The sequence below is a fragment of the Amblyomma mixtum genome, chromosome 3, assembly GCF_055824585.1.
Source record: "Amblyomma mixtum isolate Tamu chromosome 3, ASM5582458v1, whole genome shotgun sequence".
Lineage (NCBI taxonomy): Eukaryota > Metazoa > Arthropoda > Arachnida > Ixodida > Ixodidae > Amblyomma > Amblyomma mixtum.
The window spans coordinates 231,035,476-231,048,005 of record NC_143014.1 but is presented as its reverse complement, the minus strand read 5'-3'; the positions used below and the strand labels follow the sequence as shown (position 1 = coordinate 231,048,005).

General features: G+C 43.2%; 1 protein-coding gene across 6 annotated transcripts in view; it reads right to left on the bottom strand.

Moving 5' to 3' along the window:
- LOC149353977 (little elongation complex subunit 2-like) overlaps positions 1-12,047 on the bottom strand; it is a 100,412-nt gene extending 88,365 nt beyond the window's left edge. For all 6 annotated transcript variants that reach the window (XR_016289620.1, XR_016289619.1, XR_016289618.1 and 3 more), the window contains exons 1-4: positions 11,945-12,047; positions 10,135-10,663; positions 8,225-8,335; positions 4,994-5,122 (exon numbers count right to left, since the gene is read on the bottom strand). The gene's annotated coding sequence lies outside the window, so the exon portion shown is untranslated. The remainder of the gene's footprint in view (positions 1-4,993; positions 5,123-8,224; positions 8,336-10,134; positions 10,664-11,944) is intronic.
- Positions 12,048-12,530: the final 483 nt, after the last annotated feature.

Genomic DNA, 12,530 nt, shown 5'->3' with positions numbered 1-12,530 from the left:
TTACTGCTGATGACTTTTTTTCAGTTGACTTTGTTGTGCTGCACCACAACAGTTCCCAGCTAACCTTATAAAAGCTCACCATGCTTGAAAAGTATACTGGCACCATCTTGGAAGCTTCCAACCATCCATCCTCACTTCATATAAGTTGGTAGCTCTAGACAATTTCTAGACAAGACAAGCTATTGTCAATAACAAAAGAAATTAACATGCTTCAGTTAGGTACAACTGGGCTGGCATATTTATTTTTAATCGTAAACAAACCCTGAAAACTGCACACTTGACAGTACAGTACGGGTCTGCAAATAATGACATTTTTATACAGGAATTGAATATGACTATTCAGAAAAAATAGCTTCAAATAACGAATCAAATATCTGTTCAGGATGAAAAGAAAATTTCATAAAAACATAAACATGAAAACGCCCTTATTTTTTTTCTTCCAAAAAACAAAGCAGTGCTAGGTCGTTGCTACCAAAATTAACAAAGCTAGAGAGACTCAGCACCATAAAAAAATTACAGGTGCACTTAATTATCATTATTGAATGGCAGTGTGCCAACATTCGGACTTCTCTTTGCTTTCAGTTGCCTCTCCTCTACTTTTCACCTTCTCGACATTTTTTTTATGTGCTTTGCCATGTATTTCTTTGCTCAACTTTGCTGAACGATGTGCTCAGTCACACTTAGTCATTATTAGCCCTTATCAATTTTGCAGTTATCTTATTTTTGAGTTCTCTGCATGACACCCACTTTTTAGCCTCTTCCTCCTCTCCCCTACAAGTGGAGAGAGAAATTTCACAGTTCACAGTGCTTTCACAGTTATATTTGTATCTATTAAAAGACAACACTAATCTCCATCAGAGGGGGGTCAGCCAGTACATTAACTTTATCGTTGTTATGTTATGCACATAGGAAAGGTAACTTTTGTTGTTGATAACGGAAGATAATAAACTAGCGCCACATCTCAGTATGCGAGACGAGCGAGAGCATATGAGGTACGGCCTCCGGGATCAGGCATAAAGGCCGGGTTTGCTGAACCTGCCTGGGCCCTGCTGTGTCGTCCAATCTCTGGGGCCATGTATGAGGATTATGAATAGCGCCACACGAATGGGCCACACCATGGTGCTGAGCTCCCATCCCGCTATAGTGCTCCACTGTTGGTGTAGCTGGTTTCGTTAAAACTTTGGTACTAGAATGAAGCTATGGCGATGTTGAAACAATCATTTGCATAAGCAGCCTAGCAAAATCTTTTTTTTTTTTATAAAGCAAATGTTTTTCACGTGAACCAGTCTCTTAGCACTTGACTACATACGAATAAACTTGAAACTGTTTCTGATGCTCTTTGTTTGTTACTGCTGTATTTCCTGGTTGCCGCTGCCGTTGCCCTGTGCTGAAACTTACACGCTGCGTATGCTTAGGAAATGAACAAATATTTCTCCAGCACAACAGACATTCAAAGCTGAACATTTTTCATTAAAGGCTAGGAACAAAACAACAAATAATAAAAGGGTTGAAAGTTCTAATTAGGCAAGAAACATCTTGCTAAGCCCTGCTATTGTTTTTTTTTACTTAATGGTAGTAAGTAACATCATTTTCTTAAACAGCCAATCCAAAAGAGCCCTACAATGCAAAAAAGGCATCTCTATAGGAGGACATGGGCACGTTGTCAAGTTGTACTTAATGAAGGTGCTTTTATCAATAGATAAGAGTGAATCATGGTTACGTCAACTCAAGAATCCTAAAGGTACACTTAAACTCAAGTTTCACTCGCGCCTCCTGAGAACTGATAATGATGATAGTGAATTTTTATGACGCAAGGGCATCTGTGGCCAAACAGTGCCACGGCACAAGGTATTTTTCATTTTTGCTCAAGGTGGGATCAAAGATCCATTTCCCAAGCATCACACCCTGATTAAGCAGAGCACCAGGCCAGGGGAAGCTTGTACCGATTGTATCACCGGTGGGTACCCGGCGGCTCTGGGGATCGAGCCCCGCACCTACCGCATATGAAGCGGATGCTCAACCACTAGGCCATCGCTGTGGTGAACTACTATGCTGAGCTACTATACTGAGAACTACTACGGCTTGTTGTAGCGTTGCTCCTCCAAATGAAAGGAATGCATCAGGTCAGCTGATCCATTTGACGCTGACGGCGCTAATGACCCTTTTGACCAGCATGTGGAAGAGTGGATGACCTTTATCATGTTTACAAGTAAACACCAAATGTTCTGTAAATTCCTGAGAATTAAGGCGAGTCTCCCATTATTGTTAGGCAACCAGTGAACTTGAAATACGGGAGGAGAGGTGTTGTTTCTACCGTAACAGTGAGCCTGTCTCCTTATCCCTTCAGTCACCGAGTGTGTAGAAGCCCTACATAATGTTGCCTATCCTCCAAACAAGGAACGTAGGAAGAAAGTCGACTGACCAGGCCAATGGCTATGGAATCATCTTTTTCCCATTCCTCCCATTTTCTTTAGAGTGCTACTCTCCTGAGCAAGCACCACCAGCCAAAAGTCTGACTCACAGCAGCCTCAAAATCTGTGGCATAATTTTTTTTAGTATCAAGTACCGTTAAAAGACACGACACACTAAAATGTACTTGCACACTTTTGCACACTTTTTTTTCCTATAAATAAGGCTTCTAAAAGGGGTTGCATAAATTATGCGGAGATTTCGCGAACACATCTTAAAAACTCTGCAAACGTCATAACGCACAATGTTCACAGTATACTGCTCCGTATATGACGACGCTGCAACTCCTGTCCCTCATTGGCCAAAAAAAGTTGACTCCAACAACGAGTTGATGAATATCCCCTCCCCCTTCCACCTGCCCCAGATTCATGTCATGCGGTTCCCCGCTTGATGGCATGACGGCGTGTATGCAGCTCAAAGCAATAAAGTGGAACGATAAAATCGCAAAACCAGCAGTCAGAGGCAAACTGAGATACGAGGTGATAAAACAGCATCCTCGCGTGTGGCCTGGCTGAGTAGCCGCGAACAGAAGAGTCAACGGTTTGGTAGTTTCAGATTCTGGCATGACGAATGCTCCAGAAGTTACCAGAAGTTTGCTTTCGCAGCTGTTTGTATGGGAAAGTGACCGGCCGAGTGAGCGAGCCAGGCAGACGGCGTGCTATTGACTTTTCTTTACCAGATTACAATCTAATTACAGACATTTTTGACACCACTCACTTACCTTCTGCAGCCGCACACGGTGACACGGCAGTACCAATCCTCCCAAGCCCGCCCTGCGTGCACCCACGTGCATGCTGGTGTGCTTGCGCAACAGACAGTGCAAATTATGCAAGTAGAAGGTTTTTTTATAAATCTGGCAATAAATTAGGGGTGTGCAAATTAAGTGAGGGTGCAAAAGCACGAGTGTGTGCCATTTTGCACATATGCGCATCGTCTCAGTGAGAAGTGAGGTCAGGCATGAAGCACACGATGCGCTTCACAGCTGATGGGTGTGCCAATGGCACTGAGCTTTCCAGTCCTTTCACCAAGCTTTGAGCATCTGTAAACGTGATAAATGCCGCCTGCTACCTTTGACACATTGCCTTTTAACACAGGCAGCGCATCGCATTCGGCGCCAATTTTGGGTGAGCTAGCGAGAGCCGCGGGCTGGCCTGGCAGGCTGCCAAAGCAGCGCAGACGCTCATGCCAGCCTCGCCCATACTACCCCAGGTGGCATGGTTGGTGGGATGCTTGTCACTATGATCATTGTTGTATTTGCGTCTTCCTCTGTATGTCAAAGCCAGGCAGCGTCCATTTATGTACGCACTCTGCTAAACCACTCCAGCCCGTAACACAATTTTTGCTCAGGTTTGTTTCCAGCCAGCACAGAAATATTGTACCATTGAAAGTGCAGGAAAATGTTATTCATTGTACAGCAGCTAAAAATACTTAGTGTTCTATGGACGTGAAGTTATGAAAACTGAAATACTTCATTTCATTGAGGATTTCATTAAACTGAACTATTCAATATTAGTTTACCAGCCCACTAGTTAAGCACGCCTTAACTGTATCTGATGCACTATACACCACTGAAAATGCTATGGCAAAAAGAATGCTCTTCTAACTTAAAAAACTTATATTTAAAAATTGCAGAACATCTTAGGAGAACATCCGGTGTATCCTTTTCGGGGATGGGCACTTATAATAAAATGAAACTTCTGATACAAGAAAAACAATTTTTCCGGGTCCCTTCAAGTTCACCTCAAAGACAGTTTACTCTTCAAAGTGGTGTAACCACTACGGCCATCTATGGGAAAAATATTAAACATCCATCCAACCAACTCGTCTTAGCACACTATCCTGAGACAGCCACACAAACTTCAGAAAACCACTGGCCATCACTTCAACAGCGTTGATAACATGGCCCTAGTGCCCATACATTTCCAAGCCAATCTAACACCTTTGGAAGCCAATGGAAGAGCCAGAACCATTGATGGCACCTTCGCAAATAGCACAGCATTTGTAAAAACAGGAAAATCTCTCCAATGTCATCTCTTTCACACCTTGGACAAGACAGAATTGCACCACCTTACGAAGTTACCTTTTGGCAAGGACAGGCTCAGATGCACACTGCAGTTTTGTGCAGCAAGCAACACAGAAGTTATGACCGGCCTTGGTGGTACAAAGACACTCTCTAAATTGACCCTCCAAATCCACTTCCTGCTTTCAGAAAATTCAACTACCATTGCACTTTTCTCAAACAAGGGAGTCAATCAGCAGGGCTGCAACATGAAAAATCATGACCTGTAATCATATAATGCCTGTTAAACTTGGATAGAATTTGGCAACTGACAGAACAAATGCTGAATTACTTGGTTTCACACCATCACAGTGAAGTTCAAAATGTGCACAGCCTTACAAATAGGCAGCTATTATGTGCTCCCAGGTCTTTGAGTGCTTTTCAATACTTTTAGATAATAAACCTTGAATACTTGGGCAAGGCAAGCAATACTTCCACTTTTATGCCACAAAAAATTCAGCCCACCTTGTGCCCGACATGTATCAAGAAGCGTCCGCACACTCTCCCGGAAGCCTGCAGTGACACCTTCCCAACACTGAGCTCCGGCACCCAGGGTCCCTTGGGCAACTTGCTCTTTAATTCAGCAAGCTGCACCTGCACATAGGTATTCAAGGAAAGATTGGCCCATACCAGCTAGCGTATGCGTGCAAGACCTTTACAGTAAAAAGGTCACTGCACAATGAGTTCACCTTGCCTAGCTGTGCATAAGAAAAAAAATAAGTGGCTCCACATCTCATGTTCTGTCCTTGCAGCTTCTGCATCACCAAACCCTGCAAGTTTCGGGCATGCAACATCTTGCCTCCCTTCCTCCCCAAGTGTCAAATCAACGAGACCACTTTCATGCAGTAGCTGTTGTCAAAACTGCAGATGCACTTTTTATTTAACCAAACTTTAAAAAGACCAAAAAACATGGGCACTAAATTTAACACAATGCTGGAAATTTCATGCTGGGAATGAAACTAATGCAGAGTCCATTTGAACCCCAAGCTCGATGCTATGCATTGACTGAACACTGAGGCAAGCATTTTTCGCCTCCGAGGTATAACACAGGCAATAATGCATGCAGCAGAGCCAATCTAAATGTCTAAATGTTAAGTCCATAGAGTTCATGAAAGCAAGAGAAAAGAAAAAATTATCTGCTAATCTCTTCAGCCTCTACTGCAAGTAGAAAGGTAATTAAAAACCAAACCTATCGCTACAAAAAAGGACACAGTTCATTTCACAAAATGTTGGATACTGTCCCTTTCATGGTATGCCCCTTAGCTGTTCATACACTGTTCCAAGAACCTCATTTTTTTTTAAATTCCTGGCGTGCCCCATGGAATACAGTTTATGTGATTGCTAGGGGTGCGTGAATAATAATTTTTCAAAACCAAATTGAATATGGACAGGCTAGCTTCATTACCAAACCGAATACAAACAGTGTAGTTAAGGACAGAATCAAATAATAATGAACCAGTGAAAGAACCAAATTACAAACCGTGATTCTTGCCTTCAAATTTTTTCACAAAATTCACCTCGCTCAAAAGTTCACAAATAAAAAGCAACAAACTATTCTACTAAACCTGCCATCATTTGTATTTTTACTTGGACCACCTTGAAGCAAAATAAATGGGCGTTTATGGTTCAAAACGCACTTTTCTGCAAGATCTGTATTTTATTTCACTTCGAAGTATTCAGTTTTATGATTTTTTTTTATAGGGAACAGGCATCTGGGGAAGCAAGATGACCATTTATCAATTTTTCGAAGATGAAGTTTATATTCCTTTTTAATGTCAAAATATTGCAATTTTTACATTTTATATCAATTAAAGAAATGCTTATGCCATCCAAAAATGCATGATCTGAATCATATCGAAAGCCAGAATCTGTGCAAATGTCATTGAAAAATTTGTGGAGTGTTTTCTAAAAATTTAGATTTTTTATCGATTATTGAGCAGTGCCTGCTTTCGTGCCTTTTCGAAACGTTCAAACTGAGCTCACCTCATGAACAAAGTTTTTTGGATAAAAATATTTTAGACTTAAATTACGCACATTGCGATAAGTTTGCATGAACATTTAACTGGAGATGGTCGAGCACAACATATGGGTCGTTTCGCGCGGAATGACCCAATATGCAAGTGAAATGAGCCCTGTATACCGCACTAAAAAACTGCATGTATTAAAAAATCTCCAAGAACAGTCACTGCTATTACCAGGCACGTGTAGAATAATCATGTTTTACAGAATTTTAAACACTTTTCCAGGAAAACCAAACAAAGTAAATCAAGTGAACAAAATGGTTTGGCATCCAAAAAACCAAGCAAATGATAGCATCAATAATGTGCAAGATCAAACACCTGATAAAAGTGCATCGTGAGTGCACATGCTCAATTTCTCATCACAAACTGATGCAAAATGTTTTCTGACTACTGTAATCAATAGGTGCAACTGCTATGCATGGGAAATTAGCAGTGGCCATAGCAATGGGCAGAGTGCAACACTGTGGCCGCCCATGTGTTGCCATATCGGATCAGACCGTCCGACGACAGCAACCTGGGCGAAGGTCGGAAAATAAATGGTTTTCTTTCTCTCTCACTATGCATGGGGGGAGGTTTTGCTAGTACCAAAGGTGGATTTATGGCTCACTCTTGGAGGGGGTGGTTGTGTGGTGTGAGAGGGAGGGGGGAGAGGATGTGGTCTTGTTTAAATTTAACCAGGCACTTCTTGGCATTTTTCTTAGAAAAAATAGGGTTCAGCATGGTTTGCCTCTGTAAAATTTTTCGCTTGGAGAGGAGATGACCACCCTCTCTGCCATCACTTTAAATCCGCCCCTAGCTAGTAAACACATGTACAGTCAGTGCAAAAGCCCGTGGACCACGTGTTCCTCAAGCAAAGCCAATAGGTCTATTATTAGGCGGCGGCTGGAGATCACACTTGTAGAGATAAAATAACAAAACTTTAACCTCCATAAGTGTGGTCTCCAGCCGCTGGCTAATAGCAGAGCTATCGGCTTCGCTTGACGAATATGTGGTCCACAGACTTTTGTCCCTGACTCTACACAAAGCATTACTATACCCAAAGAACACTGTTTGTATCAGCTAATGGCTCCATGCATTCCTTTGGGTTAGCCTTAATATAAACACAAAATGAACTGCCGCAGTGGCTCAGTGCTTGCAGCCGCATTTACATAAGTGCAACAAAAGCTGACTGCAGCCCACTTTTTGAGGAAAAGTGCAAAACTGCCGAGGAAGAAAGTGGAGAACGGGTCATGTCTTTCCTTCTCAAAACATGCTCTTCGCCTCAAAAAGTGGACTGGAGTTGACTTCAGTCGGATTCATGTAAATACGGCTATAAAGCTAAGCTGCTGAGCCAAAAGATGCGGGTTCTAACCTGGCTGCGGCGGCAGCATTTTGACAGAGGCGAAATGCTAGAGTCCCATGTACTGTGCAGTACCAGTGCACATTAAGAACACCAGGTGATCGAAACTATCTCGAGCCCTCCACTATGGCGTCCTTATAACCTGAATTGCTTTGGGAGGTTAAACCTCATAAAACCAAACCAAACACAAAATGGACCCAGCAAAACAAACAAGGAGCATTGTTGCCCTTATAAATCTACTTTTGTGCGCTTTGTGCTCTCGTCAAAATTCAGCCAAAACAATCATGTCTCAATATGCCAAGAAAGGCAGTCTGCACAAGCAATGAGCATATGTACCTTGCTCCATGAGTCTGCGCCGTCTGCGAGAGTCTCAGGACGAAGCCCACAGACGCGAGGCCACTGTAGCATGAACTTCCACTGCTCGAACGCAACCTTTCTGTGCAGTTTCTGCAGACAAAAACAAAATTTGCTTAAACATCACTGGCTGCATAACCAGAACCACATTTCACCACAAGGATGGCCACAACACTACTACTTCAGACACAATTGACAGGTCTCCAAACAAACACCCAATGGAATTTATGGCTGCAGGAATGCATGGTTCTTCCCAGGGGAATTTCACAACTGTCTCCTTTTTTTTTTGCACATGCGAATCTTAGACAATCCTTGCATTTCTCCAGACCTGGAATGCATACCAGGAGCTATTGGAAGTCTAACTAAGGATGTGTGTTTTGTCAGAAAAAAGGTGATGAAAACTGGAGCCAGCAACAAGGACTGCCGAAACTGCAAGTGCACTTTAAAAAGAGATAAGCCATTGAATGAATCCAGTCGCAGCAGCAGTAGTGAGGGCTGGGAAGACAGTGGCAAATGCCAATAACTAGAGTATACTGGGATAAGCAGAAGGATTGAAAAATAAAATTCCCCTGCCCGTTCCACCAGGTGTAATAGGCTCTGAGTGTTTTCTTTACAAAAGTGATTAAGAACACATGAAGCTGACAAAAAAAGACTACCCTGAAAACATCCCATTACTAAGTAACCAAGGTAGCAAGTGCTGCAATAGCCATGAAGACTTCTGTCACTGTAAATGCGATCTATACCTCTTTCCAAACAAGAACAACTGTCTGAAAGATTTTCGCCTTGAATACAGCCTTCAGAGCTTTTTTTTTGCAATTAAGGTTTACTATGAGAAATCTCAGGAATTAAAGAGATTACATTCAAGTATAAGAATGTCCTCTTTCCCTGAAACACCCCACTTTTCAATATCCCTAACAGTGGCAGAGCACTTCTGTCACATACTGCTGCCCAACTCTCTGCATGCCATCATAGAAGACTGAGGAAGGCAACCAATGACACTAATGGTGCACAGCCTAAATGACCTCAGATAGCCTTTCACCTTAGGAAATAGCCTGAAGTCCAATGGAGTGAGCTTTGTGGGCTGCGGAAGGGTGAGGCAAAAGCAGCCACCCTCATTCTTTGATGATGACAAGCAGAAATCAGTGCACAGTGTACACCAGTGGCAAAAATGAATTGCCACTGTTAATTTCACCCAAATGTAACATCTCCCAATACCACTATTTCATAGAAAGGATACAGTCCAGGAGAAAAAAACTTGCAGAACCCAGCTCACATTTCTCCTAAGCCAAAGATACATAAATCCTGAAGCCATCATCATGACATCCCTGCTTTTTTTTCATTTCAGCAACAGTGGAACCGTACAAAGCAGTAATTTCACTGTTTCTTTTTTTCTCTGAATGTGTGAACTGGACAGCATTTTTACCTTGCAAGCAGCCCTGTGCTCGATGTGCGGTGGCCCTTAAAATCAATGTCCAGGATCACCCACTTCTAGAGTGAACACACATGCGCCACATGGTGGGTACTTGCGAGCAAATGACTGGAGACCGGCAGCACGGGAAGCTGTAACTGTTTTGGGCTTCTTGCACATGCATACTACATGGACACTACTCTCGTGTGACACCCTGAAGAGCTGTGAGCTGCAAATGAACTTCATCATGCGCTCCTGTGTTAACCTTGAAAGTGGACAGCTCTGTGCAACTGCTCAGTTGATCACTGTGACATGCAGACTCGCAACTTGGCATCTGAACTTTCTCAGCTGCTTCAGCTCGCTTTTGAAAAAGCCCTGTGTTACAGATTAATCACTGCAGATGAGAAATTCAGTCCTCCATTAGTAAAACTAGCCATGCTCAGTAAAAATGCCAAAAGTAGTAAACTCTATACTCAGTACGTACATAAAACCTGCCGAGTTGTTCCAGCACAGGAGTCGAAAGCTTGAAGACAAATTTGTAGCTGAATTGAGAAAATGAAGGCTCGAAGTCAACTTCGTCGTAGCATTGGTAAAGCCCCATATACTCTGCATGCTCCTCGGCGCTCAGTGTGCTGAAGATCTCTTCCTCTCTCTTCTCAGCTGCCTCCCTTACTTTGGCCCCATTACTAGTGTTGGTTGCATCCCTCGCCTCAGCTGCCTTCCTCGCTTCAGCCGCTTTCATCACCTTTGCCACTTCAATTGTCTCATCAACTATCACGTTCACCTCCAAAATTTTATCCCTCAATTCAGATGACTCTTCCATCTCCGCCATTTTCTTGATTTCAGCTGCTTCTCTCTCCTCAGTTGCCGCTGTGCTTTCCTTTTCCTGTAGTTGTTTGAAGTAGTCCAAAAGCCGCCTGCTTGTTTCTTGACTTTCCCGTTGCTACTTCCCTGAGAAGCGTATGCAGTCTTCTGTCGAGATTAATGCTTAGGCAATGGCGGGCCACTTCTGACTGCACATAAAGGTCAATCAGGGAAGATCAGTAAAAGCGTGGGTCACGAGCCATTGAATTAAGAAACGAAAACATAAGTGACAAGCACCCATAATTGCATACTGCAAAGAACGTCATCAACAAAGATAGCGAATGTGTCATAACCGGACACTTAAAACTCATATCAAATACAAGACCATAATACAACCAGGTGAATTAATATCCCACTAAAAACACAAGTTATAAGTCAGCAATACAAATGAACTACCATATTTTTCCATCCATCCATGAAAAATAGAGCACCATGGGCTATCACTCACAAATTAATATGCTGCTGTCAGCTGACTCCGAGTAACTTGTGATTGTAAAGGTGCCAAGTCGTAATATGTGTTTGTCTTGACCATACTGACTACCACAATGAATCGCTGTCTTAACTGGCAAATACCAGACCCCAAATAGTCAAGCCAGCCACACAGTTTGGAATAAATATCTTTGAACCTGCAAAAAAAAGGATCAATAATATATTCTTAATGTGTGTGGGTACAGGTGTGGCAATCAAAACAAAGGTACAGCTAATTACAAATACAAAGTCACCGTTATTTACAAAAAAAAACTCGGAACTTCAGCCTTTGCAGTAAGATTTTGTACCAGCCTGACATGAAAACAAACTGATAATGCTGACACTGATAATGCTTCTACTATCATAACTGCTTGTATGCAGTTATTTGATGAGCTACATCGCCGACCAAAACGCTCTCATAAATTTTGCCACATCGTCCAGCAAGTGTTTGCAAAAATGCATAAAGTCCCGAGCCACGGGTCTGCTTCATACCAAATAAACGTCTGCGTGTTGACAGCTAAAACAAACGTTTGGTTTATGGGGTTCAACGTCCCAAAGCGACTCAGGCTATATGAGAGCCGCAGTAGTGAAGGCCTCCGGAAATTTCGACCACCCGGGGTTCTTTAACGTGCACTGACATCGCACAGTACACGGGCCTCCAGAAATTTCGCCTCCACCGAAATTCGATCACCATGGCCGGGATATCGAACCCGCGCGCGCGTCTTTCGGGTCAGCAGCCGAACGACTGAGCCACCGCGCGGGAAAGACTGGGCAGACAATTTTCTTTTGAACTAAGTAGCATGCCTACACATGCAATAAAAGCAAGCTGCAAAGCTGCAGAAGCATCTACATGACGAAAATTGTGAGCGAGTAGGTAGCGATTCACGTTAGCAGCTCGACGGAATGAAATACAGCGATAAAAAAGATGCGAACGATAGCGCAGTGGTAATCAAACTGTTTACCCGCAAATCAGCGTTGTTCTGCGCATCTTTTCCCGCCCCTGTGTTACATCCTCTCAATCTATAACGACATTTGCTACGAAGTTGAACGCCACTTCTATTAAGGGAAAGAGTGATTGTATACGCAGGACGTCGTGTTCGTCAACCGAAAGTTTGTACACGCACGACGTGAGACGGTTGCGCCATCTGACGAGAAAAACGAATATCAACTTTGTTTCTCCGTGGCCTCCGTGATCGGCTCCAGATGTGCGCCGCTGTTCTTTGCTCTATCGCGGAGGCCACGGTCCCACCGCTCCGTCCTAGCCAGTCATATGACACTCCACACACTTTGCAATTACGTAACGTCCTTGCGCTCGCATTTATGTGTTTTTTTTTACTTTTCTTTACCTAACTTGGGGCCCGAGAGGAAAGGCGGAGGGAGTGGTGAAAAGTCGTCCGCTTCTACGCAGCGCGTTTGAACTTTTGTTTACGTCAGTCTTTACAAAATTGTCAGTGTTTCCAGTGCTGCTACAGGCTTGCTGCGTCCGGAGCAAAATATGTGTGTGCGTGTGTGTGTGCGTGCGCGCGCGCCTGTAGCCTGTACAGACGC